General features: G+C 30.7%; 1 protein-coding gene across 1 annotated transcript in view; it reads right to left on the bottom strand.

Annotated features, from left to right (window-relative positions):
* The window catches only part of LOC117172815, a 14,536-nt gene extending 5,031 nt beyond the window's left edge, over positions 1-9,505 (bottom strand). Inside the window, exon 1 of the mRNA XM_033361058.1 lies at positions 9,379-9,505. The gene's annotated coding sequence lies outside the window, so the exon portion shown is untranslated. The remainder of the gene's footprint in view (positions 1-9,378) is intronic.
* Positions 9,506-12,325: the final 2,820 nt, after the last annotated feature.

The following is a 12,325-nucleotide window of genomic DNA, read 5'->3' as shown; positions in this document are numbered from 1 at the left end:
ATATATTTTGTCGGAAACTATTTTTCTAGTATTTGTACTGTAAAAATTGCATAAAATATAATCTTTTAATTAGAAAAGATTTGGATTTATTTATCCTACAATAGTATAAATAAGACCGAGAAATAATAAGGAAAAAGTGAAAGGATTGTTTTCGCTGACTTGTTCCCTTTTCTACCTCTTTTTTCTTTTGTTTTGTATTTATCTTTAATAAGTCGGAAAGGAGGTAGTTTGAAAATCAAATTTTGAATTGTGGATCTTTCTTAATGTCTAAGTTCGTTGCATAAAATTATTCATATGAAAGTAGATTTAATTTCGATCTTAAATAAAAAATGTTTAATTTAATAAGTTTTGCCAGCTGTTAACATGTGTCCAAAAGCAACTGGTTCCTTCGACCTTGGCTGTTTACGTTTGGATTGTCCGGATTTATGTAGAAGGCCACTAAAAGCCACGCCCAAAACAGTATTTAATTCCACGTTCTAGTGTATTTAATGCTAATTTATAGAGTAATATGAAGCAATTGAATTTTAAGATTAAACCAAGATTACAACAGCCTTAAGGGCATGTGACACAATCAAATACTTACATACACTGTAAAAAAAGCTTTAGTGATATTTACAATCAGCTAGTAATTATACGTGCAGTTTATTTTAAATTACAATATCTAACCTTATTAATTCACTATACTATAGTACTTTTATTTGCAATCTAATGCGATTTCACTGCAAGTGACAATGTGAAAATAAAATGAAGGCTGTTCTATTTGCATTTTTATTTTATTCAATGTGAATTTTCAGGACGTGTACTTTTATACCGCGAGGGAGTTCCATTCGGATCTAGCGAGTGTACGTCGTGCCAAACTATGAGGATGTTTGGGGTTAGCGGAACAGTGTAGGGAGACCAAACGACAAAATATAATTTTGACTGTGTGTGTTGACTTACGACCCGTAAATAATTTCACAGTCAACGATGGGAAATTCACGTCCTGCATGTTTTTTACATTCTCATCTAATGAGAAGGTATTGGTTTTATGTAAAATTTCACTTCGTCGGTTTTCATAAAAGCTTCACGTTTTGAGACCACCTGAATCAGAAAAAACGATTTTTACGAAGGTGTTTGTCTGCCTGTCTGTATCTTGTATTCTGTAGGCACGATAACTTTCAAAAAATTGATCAGATTGGATTCTGCTTTGGCACACTTTTTTAAGGCCTAAAAAGAAAGAACAAGTTCGTGAACCAGCTATTTTGGATCAAAATTCAAAAAGTGAGCACGTTCTCAAAATTTTTAAGGCCACATTTTTTCAAGATTTCAAAATTCTATGAAAGGTTGCTCATATTACTCAGAATCCTAAACAATTTATCCTAATAACTTTTTTCTATAAAAAGAAAATCATTAGAGTTAGAGCATTTTCAAAATCCAAAAAAACAAACTAAAATGAACATTTGAAGCCAAACAACGCATGCTATTAAAAAAAGTTAAGAAAAAAAAACGTTGATTTTTGAAAGCCCTAAAAGGTGGTTATAACAACTTTTTTGATTTGGTCGAAAAATTGAAAATTCAAAATTTGATCGTACCTCAACTTTTTGAAACCACATTTTTCAGGATTTCAAAATACTATGAACGGTTATTCATAGTAGTTATTTAAACAATTTATCCTAATGACTTTTCTATAAAAACAAAATGATCAGAGCTAAAGCATTTTCAAAATCAAAAAAAAAAAAAAAAACAAACAAACAACTAAAATGAAAATTTTAAGCCAAACAACGCATGATATGAAAAATTCAAGAGAAGAAAAACGTTGATTTTTGAAAGCCCTACAAGATCGTCATAACAACTTTTTTGATTTGGTCGAAAATTTGAAAATACAAAATTTGATCGTACCTCAACTTTTTGAAACCACATTTTTTTAAGATTATAAACTCTATGAACGGTTATTCAAAGTACTCAGAAACCCAAACAATTTATCCTAATGCATTTTTTTATAAAAAGCAAATTATCAGAGTTAGAGCATTTTCAAAATCCAAAAGAACAAACTAAAATGAACATTTCAAGCCAAACAACGCATGCCATGAAAAAAAGTTAAGAAAAGAAAAACGCTGATTTTTGAAAGTCCTAAAAGGTGGTTATAACAACTTTTTTGATTTGGTTGAAAAGTTAAAAATTCTAAATTTGATCGTACCTCAACTTTTTGAAACCACGTTTTTCAGGATTTCAAAATTCTATGAACGGTTATTCATAGTAGTTATTCAAACTATTTATCCTAATGACTTTTCTATAAAAACAAAATGATCAGAGTTAAAGCATTTTCAAAATCAAAAAAAAAAAAAAAAAAAAACAACTAAAATGAAAATTTTAAGCCAAACAACGCATGATATGAAAAAAGTCAAGAGAAGAAAAACGTTGATTTTTGAAAGCCCTACAAGATGGTCATAGCAAATTTTTTTATTTGGTAAAAAAGTTGTAAATTCAAAATTTGATCGTACCTTAACTTTTTAAAACCAAATTTTTTGCAGGATTTCAAAATTCTATGAACGGTTCTTTATCGTACTCAGAAACTTAAACAATTGACCCTAATGACTTTTTTTGTGTAAAAAGTAAATTATCAGAGTTAGAGCATTTTCAAAATCCAAAAAAAAAAATTAAATGAACATTTTAAGCCAAAACACGCATGATATGAAAAAAATTCAAGAGAAGAAAAACGTTGATTTTTGAAAGCCCTACAAGATTTTCAGAACAACTTTTCTCATTTGGACGAAAAGTTGAAAATTTCAAAATTTCATCATACCAAAAATCTTTAAAACCACATTTTTCAAGATTTTAAAATTCTATGTGCTGTTATTTATAGTACTCAGAAACTCAAACAATTTATTCTTATGACTTTTTTCTATTAAAAGAAAATTACCAGAATTAGAGCATTTTTAAAATAAAAAAAAAAACAAAAACTAAAATGAAAATTTTAAGCCAAACAACGCATGATATGAACAAAAGTCAAGTGAAAAAAAAACATTAATTTTTGAAAGCCCTACAAAATTATCATAACAAATTTTTTGATTTGGTCGAAAATTTAGAATTTTATCGTACGAAAAATAATAAAAAATCCAAGAAGTCCATGTTTTGGTCAAACTAGGCAAGATACCAAAAAAATTGAATAAAATAAAATTACGCGCCCTTAAAAGATCTACAAATTTTTTAACAATCACTTTTCGATAGGACGCGTAGTTTTTATTTGTAGTCGTAAAAAAGAATATTAAAAATTAAAAATAAAATAAATTTTTAGACAAACGACATGAGCTACAAAAAAACTTGTTTATCCAAAAAAAAAAAGCTAAAAATGTTTATTATTACTGTTTTATAGGATGCGCAGTTTTTGTTTATTCGTATATGAATCAAATTAAAAGGTTTAATTTTTTGACAAACAACGCAAGCTATAAAAAAATAAAAAGACTCATTCAAGTTTTTCATGAATAATTTTTTAGAGGACACTTAGTTTTTTCTTTAATTTTGTCGAAAGTGCAAACTTTTTTGCATTATTACATTCTGATCAGAGAAGGTATTAGATTTGTGTAAAATTTGACTCCCCCCCCCCCAGTTTTTGTAAAATGCCCACGTTTTGAGACCCCCTGAATCCGAAAAACAGGTTTTTACGAATGTGTCTGTCTGTATGTATGCCTGTCTGTGAACACGATCACTTTTGAAAAAAGTAATCTATTAGATTGCCGTTTCGTACACTCGTTTAGTGTCCTAAACTAAAGGTCAAGTTCGTTAGCCAGCCATTTTGGATGAAAATTCAAAAAGTGGGCACATTTTGAATATTTTTGAGACCACTTTTTTAAAAATTCAAAAATTCTCTGTATGGTTATTCATAATATTCAAAAAATTTAACAATTTATCCTAATGACTTTTTTCAAAAAATCAAAAATTACTAGAATTATAGCATTTTCAAAATAAAAAAAAAACCTAAATGAACAATGTAGGCCAAACAACGCATGATACGAAAAAAAAGTCTGGAGAAGAAAAACATTGCTTTTTGAAAGCTCTACAAGATTATGATAACAGCTTTTTCAATTTGGTCAAAAAGTTGAAAATTCCAAATTTGATCGTACAAAAAAATTTTGAAACCACATTTTTTCAAGATGTAAAAATTCTATGTACGATTGTTCATAGTACTCAGAAACTCACAACAATTTATCCCCATGACTTCTTTCTATAAAAAAAAAATTATCAGAGTTAGAGCATTTTCAAAATTTGGTCGAAAAGTTGAACATTCCAAATTTGATCGTACCAAAAAAGAGCTATAATTTTTTATAGGGCACGCAGTTTTTGCTTTAGTCGTAAAAAATATCATTCAAAATAAAGATAAATTTGTTTGAAAAAACGACACAAGGTATCAACTTAAATTACCAGACAAAAGTTGTTCGCCTAAAAAGATCTATAGATTTATTATTAATCATTTTTCGATTGGAGGAGTAGATCTTCTTTTAACCGTAAAAAATAAGATTAAAAAAAAAAAATTAAATTTTTGGAAAAAGCACAGAAAAGACGAAAACGGACATAGGATCCTCTATAAGACCCTATATAGGTTCCTGTAATAGACCCTATGCAGTTGCGCAGTAGTTTTTATTTAATCGTAAAAAACAAGATTAAAAATAAAAGATAAAAACAAGGAAATAAGAATTATTATCATTCAATTTTCATGCATATTATGAATTGTAATGATATACATTTATTGAAATGATAAATTTTCAGCGCAGCTTAGAATACAATTTAAAGCAAAATAAGAAATAAATACAAAAACAATCATGATAAATACAATTTGCCTTTTATTTTGCAATTTTTTAATAAGTAATCCCAGGCAGAGTTACATAAAAAATGTATTATAATTGATATAAAGTGCTGTGTATAATGTAGAAAAGTTTACATGTTGGACAAAATCGAGTGCGAAGCACGAGATACGTGATGAGAATGTGTTGGTTAAAGCCAAAAGAGCTTTAACAAAAGAGAGTTCAAAATCACAAATTACAGTTGTCGGTCCGTTCACCTTTGATTTTAAAAGGTCTGTGCCTGAATGCGGAAGAAATGCAAAGACTAAGCGCGGAGTGCGATTGCCCTCAGTCGCGTGCCGTAGGTGCGCTCAAACTCCCAAGCTAAGCTTTTTTAACGAAAGAAAATTCATAAAATTACAGTGGTGGATGTTTTGTGTCTTAATTTTAAAATGTTTGCGCAAAAATGTGCCAAAATACAAAAACCGAGCGCGTAACGCGAGGCATATACATAATTGAGCGCAAAGCGCGTGATAAACGTACAATCGAGCGCGAAGCGCTACAACCAACTGTTGCGCGCCCAAGGCGCGCTCAAACTTACGAGCCGCGCGAGCAGCGCTCGACGAAAATGTGCCCGCGTGGCGGACACATTTTTTTGAATGGCACGCGTAGGTTGAGTAGGAAAATAGGTATTTTTAAAGAATTCTGCTTATTTACTATGTGCCACGCCGATCGAATAATTTCCATCGTCGCGGGATGTAAATTTACACCAACTTCTTTTACAGTGTATATAACCGATCTCACTTTTTCAGTTTACTGAATTTTTCTTTAACTTGAAAACTTTTTTTGTAAATAAAATATCGGAATTAAACTTTGGAAAATGTATCAGAAGACCATAAACTACGTCAGTATACTTCATTTGAGTAGGAATTTCGCTAAAAATTATTTTCAAGGAAATTAAAACTAGGACCATTTTTTGTCATATTTTCTTTGTACCTGAAATTCGGTGAATCTTAGCAATTTTTATATGTAAAATATCGGCTTTAAACTTCGAGAAATGCAAGAGCCGACAGTAAATTACGTTTACATACGTTTTTTACATTTTATTTACAACAAACGTTCTTCAGTTCAAAAAAAAAAAAAAAATTCAGTGATCTGAAATTGAGGTCGCTAATATAGGGATCTGAGTAGGTCACATGCCCTTAATCGATTAAAAAAATGTTTACTTCTTTTTTATACCATCCCATACATTTTTCAGTGGGCTGAACCGATTCAATTAATTTTATCATTTTACTTCGTTCTACGTTATATCGAATAGGGGCCAGCCATACACCACGTGAAAGCAGCTTCTCCTGAATCTTCGGATTTATTTAAAGAAAAAACATGAAAAAGTAGAAATTATTAACTATATTTGTTTGGACTTCCCACCTTGTATCATTAAAAGTTTACGTTTTCTATAAAAATTAAATTTTTAGTCAGTTCACCGCTCCTTTTGACTCATTTAAATACGTCTTGCAGTTGAATGTCTGCTGGATTTATTTATTGGTTTATAAGCTTTCTAGACAATTAGTAACTCAACATATTGTTGCAATATTTTCAAAGATGTGTTATAAGAGTTTAGATAAGTTTAAAAGAAATTTTACCGAAATGAGAAATTACTTAATTACTTAACGTGCTTAACGTTGCCTAAATAGGAAAACCCCTCATTCTCAGGCCACTTTAAAGTCAATACATCATGGAGATTAGGCGACTCCCCCGACTAGAAAATCAATGGTAGTTGGATTCGCGGAATAAGTCAATGATTCACCACTCACAAATAGTCGTATCGCACATAGGGTGTGTTTGAGTTTATCGATCATGACGTCATTGGGCGGACAAAGCCATGCTGAGAAATCTTGAGTGCCACGTGATTGTGCGTGTTCGACCTTTGATATAGGAATTCACGTTGCTCATGTTGTGCAATAATAATGCGTTGTATTAAATCAGAGCTCCAAAGTGAAAGCAGCTTGTAAACACTTTATAAACAATATTTTTATAACTGATAAGAATAAAAGAGTTGCTTTCTAAATTCAAAGACTGCTAGGTGGCTATTAACCTCAAAATAATTTTTGAAAAAACTTACGTCCGCACAAATTGAGATACCGATGAAAATTTGGGAAATCAAATAAAAGGCATTATTGAATGTTTGTAAACTCCTTAATTTCTGGAAATACATTCCATTTTTAAAACTTTAAAGAGTATCCAACGTTCATATTACTGCTGTGTACTTAATTTCGCAATTTTTCAACTCTAATCTCAATCCTCAATGGAGATATCGAGACGAATCAAGACTTAAAAGAAAGTGTTTAGGATACTGATAAAGCTCGGACCAGTAAAAAGTCGATTAAATTGTATATTGACCTTTTTTACTTTAGCATAGCTCATTAAGGTCCAAAATATGCTAACTCAATTTACAGATAAATACACAATTTTATAAACTTTTTATTGGTCCGAGCATTATCAGTAAACTATACTCTTTCTTTTAAGTCTCCATTCTTCTCGATATCTCCATTCAAGCCGCAGATAATTTTCTCTTTCATTAACAATTGGGGTGACCAGAATTTTTAATACTTTTTAATTTTAAAAGTTGGGCTCCATTCACAAATTGATTTTCTCCAGATTTGTTGATCTTGCAATACATTTTTTACCAAGATACGAGAAACGTCATTTAACAGGTAGAAATATTTTGAATCAGCTTTGCGAAATGCGAATTCCGTGTGATTTTTTTTTCACTGATAGAGCTAATTTTTCCCAATTGTCAGATTTTTCTGTCCCGATATTAGTTTCCCACACTTTTTATCCACATTAATAATATCACCCAGACGTCAACAACAATCAAAGACATGTGATACTGTGCGATATGAACATTTAGTTTCCCACAATTTTATATCCACAATTTGTAACTTTACAGAAAAATATTATTGTACATACGTCCGCATGATTGCTCTTGACGTCTGGATGCTATCATGTTTTTGAAAATTAAAAATTGAAAATAAAAAGTGCAGGAAAAGAAATTTCTCATGCCCTTAAAGGCTATGCAATACTTACATAGATTCCTATCATAATCACAATTTTTTTCGCAACAACTTATGCTTCCACAAATTGCAATACCGATTTTCCCACTTAGAAATTTAAATAAAAGACACTAATGAAGATTTGTATACTAGTAAAAGTTTGAAATTATAACAAAAAAAAATCAAAAAATCTTGAAAAAAAAATGGGTTTACTTCTAACAATGTAGAAGAATAAAAAAGTTCTTTAGTGCCTATTATTTAATTTCCTAAATTGTAAACTCGACATCTCAATTCGTGCGAATGTAAGTTGTTGCAAAAAAATGGTCCGTATGGTAGGAAAAATATACTAGTATCGTACATTAAAAACATTCCAAACATATAAAAGTGAATTCAATATAAAAAGTATATATTTACGAACTTAATGTACACGTTTTCAAATACATTTTTTACAGTTGACTTGTCCCCCCATTCAGACCCTCAAAAATGAGCACGAGCGGAGAGTAAAATCAATTTTGTGAATAAGTTCCTGGATACGTTTCAATGACGCATCCTTACTCACTGATCAATCACATATGTATAAAATTATCTAATTTCCTATCAGTTGCCCATTTCTCTGAAATCACACACTACAAACTTGGGAAAATTACGATAAAAGCATCTGCGCAAGTGTACAAAGTTTTAAAGTAAACCTTTAGATCATATAAAAAAGCTCAGGCAACTTCTCTTCTTTGCGTCAGTAGTCCAGTTACGTTCAATTAGTTATGCAGTTTATTTGCAGTAGGAATATTGAAAAATATTTTGATACCTAGTTTTGACACAAGTCTTATGCAATTATATTGAATTTTGATTGATACTAATTTATACAATATTGGCAGATTATTATGTTGCCATATGGACAACTGAAAGTCTCGCGTGATGTGTTAACACCCTTCAGGGTCAGCTTACTTATACTAGGGCGTACGATATTTAGAAAGGTACAAAAATCGAGGTCGCCTTTTTACACACAGGGTGTACACGCCCAGAAAAGCATACATTCACTAATTATCCTAATATTTAATCAAATGTATCATTTCCGAATAGTATAAGATAAATTTGAGACAGTACATAAGATGTCCACAAATAATCAATTTAAATAGTCTTCTTTATTATTCCTTTAGTCTATTACGTAATATATTTACAAGAGGACCGACAGAGCTTTAAAATCGGCTTTATATTTTTCAAAAATGTCCTCATATCCGATCGGAGCAAGTCTTGAAAATTACACAAAGCCCTAAAGCATGCATTTGAAATCAAACACGAATGAATAAAATGGAACCTATTGTCTTTCGGGATATACGAAATTCGTTGTCAAAAGAAAGGACGCTATGTCCAGATATGTTTACATTGTTTCGTGGCATTCCTGTTCATGGAATCGGAAGTGATTGAAGGGGGTGACGTTCTACTGCTCGAATGAGCAAAATATGGACTCAATTTGGTTCAGAAATTGTTATTCAATTATTTACAAAAGGTACTTTTAACGTAAGATGAAATATTTAAAAGCAGGTGTAAAGTAAAGTTTTTATACTCACCCATACAATGAGCACAACAAACAAAGAAAAACTTCCTCTTCGCGACGCTATAATAAGACTATTCACGTTTCCGAAGCCCGTCGCGAACTGACTATATAAATACTTGACATCGCTTGAAAACGGAACTGAAAGCGGTGTTGCCACGTTTCACAATAGAGCGCAAGTCATTAGGTATTTTCCGTATGTATTAACTTACTACTCGATTCAAACAAGTTCAGTGTGTTTTCCTTTCAGCAACCCTTCTAGAAATAATCGATTGGACACGAATAATAACGATTACTAATCAAAAGTTGAATCGGTTTAAATTGTTGCTAATTGTATCAATTCTTCCCAATCGGATTACGAATTGAGTATAAGGGCATGTGACACAACTAAATTCCTATATTACCGACCTCACTTTTTCAATTCACTGAATGTTTTGTTTGAACCTTAGAACATTTTTTGTAAATAAAATATCGAGCTGAAACTTTGGAAAATGTATAAGAGTACAATAAAGTACGTTTAGGTACTGCATTTTGGTAGGAACTTCACTGAAAATTATTTTATCTTTTTTCTGAACCTCGACATTTTTTGAACGTTCCAACTTTTTTTATACATAAAATATCGGTCTCAAACTTTGAGAAATGCAAGAGCCGAAAGCAAACTACGTTTAAGTACAAATCTTAATAATAAAAGATGTAAAAAAATAATATTTCAACCATCAATTCTATCGGAATCAGCCGGTAACGTTGTACACGAAAATACGAACCCTGGCGGCCACTAGACGAGGCTCTAGAGGGTTCGTATTTTCGTGTACAATGTTACCGACTGATGCCGATGGAATTGATAGTTGAAAATTTTTTTTTACATCTTTTATTATTAAGATTTGTACTTAAACGTAGTTCTCTTTCGGCCCTTGCATTTTTTAAAGTTTGAGACCGATATTTTATGTATAAAAAAAGTTGGAACGTTCAAAAATGTTGAGGTTCATAAAAAAGATAAAATAATTTTCAGTGAAGTTCCTACCAAAATCCATATTGTTGAAATTTAATTTACAGGGTAAAAAACCGCGTGTGAATAATTAGGGCAAAATCAAAATGCCGTAGTGAAAACTTAACCTCTAACTCAGAATAATGGCTAACCAATTGAAAACGATTGGAAACATTATAGAAAGTAGGATGGCGCCAATATTTTGAAACTCAGACTAAATGAATTATAGGTAAGTCATTAAATTTTTAGTAAAAAAACTTATCCAATCCTTTTAAGTTTCTTGCAATATAACAATTCTAAATTTATAAATAATTTTGATTTAAAATTCTTGAAAATTTCTAGAATTAAATATTTAAAATATTCAATTTTGAATTTCAATTGATTTGGAATTAAACAATTACAAACTATAGCTTCCTAGAATTTGCTTATATTATACTTTTTTCAGGCCTACTTGGGACTTCGATTTTTGAAATTTAAAATTGCTAGCAATTTAAAAAAGTGTTAATACAATTTTTTTACTTGTTAGTATTTGTAATTTGTAATTGTTTTGTTTTAAATGATTCTCATAAATAAATTTTCTAATTTTGAGAGGCTATTTAAATTTTTTCGGTTTAAAAGATAAATTCAACTTCAAACGCTTAAAACTCAAGCACAATAATTTATAGATTATTAATATTAATGGCAGCATTAATATCTGTTAATATTAATGTTAATATTAATGTCTGTTAATATAATATTATAATTATAATATCATATATACTTAATTATATATTATGTTAATTCGGAAAACATTCAAATCATTAAAATCGCCAATTTCTCGAATTTCTTTAAAATGCAGAATAGTTGATAGAATATTAATATTAATACCGTTCTATGTAAAGTTGAAATTATCTACTAATTTGAAATTGCTCCCATTAGATGGAAAAAAGTATAGCTTGAATGATCTGTTGTCTTTTAAAGGAAATAGGATGACAGGTATGTAACCGATTTCACGGAAAAAAATGTTTGACAATGTTGTGAAAATTTGAATTTTAAAGACTGATAAAATGATAATGTGAATTATAAAAAAATTGTCCAAGTATTTCTTTAGTTTGTGATATTGTGAAAACTAAAAAGAAAAAGGTAAATATTTGTATTATAAATCTATCTGTATTACCTATCTATAAATATTTATATCAATAGATTAAAAGAAAAACACTTTAAAGAAATATGTCGATAATTTCTTGACAACACACCTTATCGTTTTCTTAAATTCAAATACTCATAATTCTTTACAAAATAATATTTGTTAGATTTTTTCAAAATTATCTGCTTTCATAGTTGCATTGTTGTTTAGTTTGAGATGTGTTTTATCGAAAATGTACCGTTCACTCTGCGTACAATGAAAGATTAAAAAATTTTCGCGTCACCTGTAATGACCAATTACTGACCAATAAGGGTATAAAACTTTAATTGACACGTCTCTAACCAACCTTGAACTTACATTTAGGTGATATAATATATTTAAGCGGTATTGTACAGTATACAGATTTAAATTTTTCCCGCGTCATCTGCGATTCTCGATATACGACCGCCGAAGTTTTCCGACCAGCAATAGTGCAGTTTCGAGTTTTCAGATTAAGAAAAGAGGAGAAATCAGTTGCGCGTGCAACTCAGAGCTCACAGACCTGAAACGCCGCAACGATGCCGCACGAGGGGAATCGTCCCCCGCCAGGTGCCAGATCGTGGATGAAATTTACCCCCACCATACCTACCGTTTGGGAGCCGCAAAGCAGAAAGTGCATGATTACCACTATGAGTTCGTATGTAAGCCGAAAATGCACGATTCGACCTCGGAGTTCTGCTGTACGATTATTGCCGATCTGAAGGATTCGGTAGACTTCGGTGGTCTTCTATTTATATCTTGCTCCCCATTTGAAAGAAATTGAAGAAATTGGCGATTTGGATCTATTGCGTGATTCTTAATTTCATGCATACG

This window comes from Belonocnema kinseyi, chromosome 5 (genome assembly GCF_010883055.1).
Source record: "Belonocnema kinseyi isolate 2016_QV_RU_SX_M_011 chromosome 5, B_treatae_v1, whole genome shotgun sequence".
In the NCBI taxonomy this organism is placed as follows: domain Eukaryota; kingdom Metazoa; phylum Arthropoda; class Insecta; order Hymenoptera; family Cynipidae; genus Belonocnema; species Belonocnema kinseyi.
The sequence above is the reverse complement of the archived record's forward strand: the minus strand, read 5'-3'. Positions and strand labels throughout refer to the sequence as shown.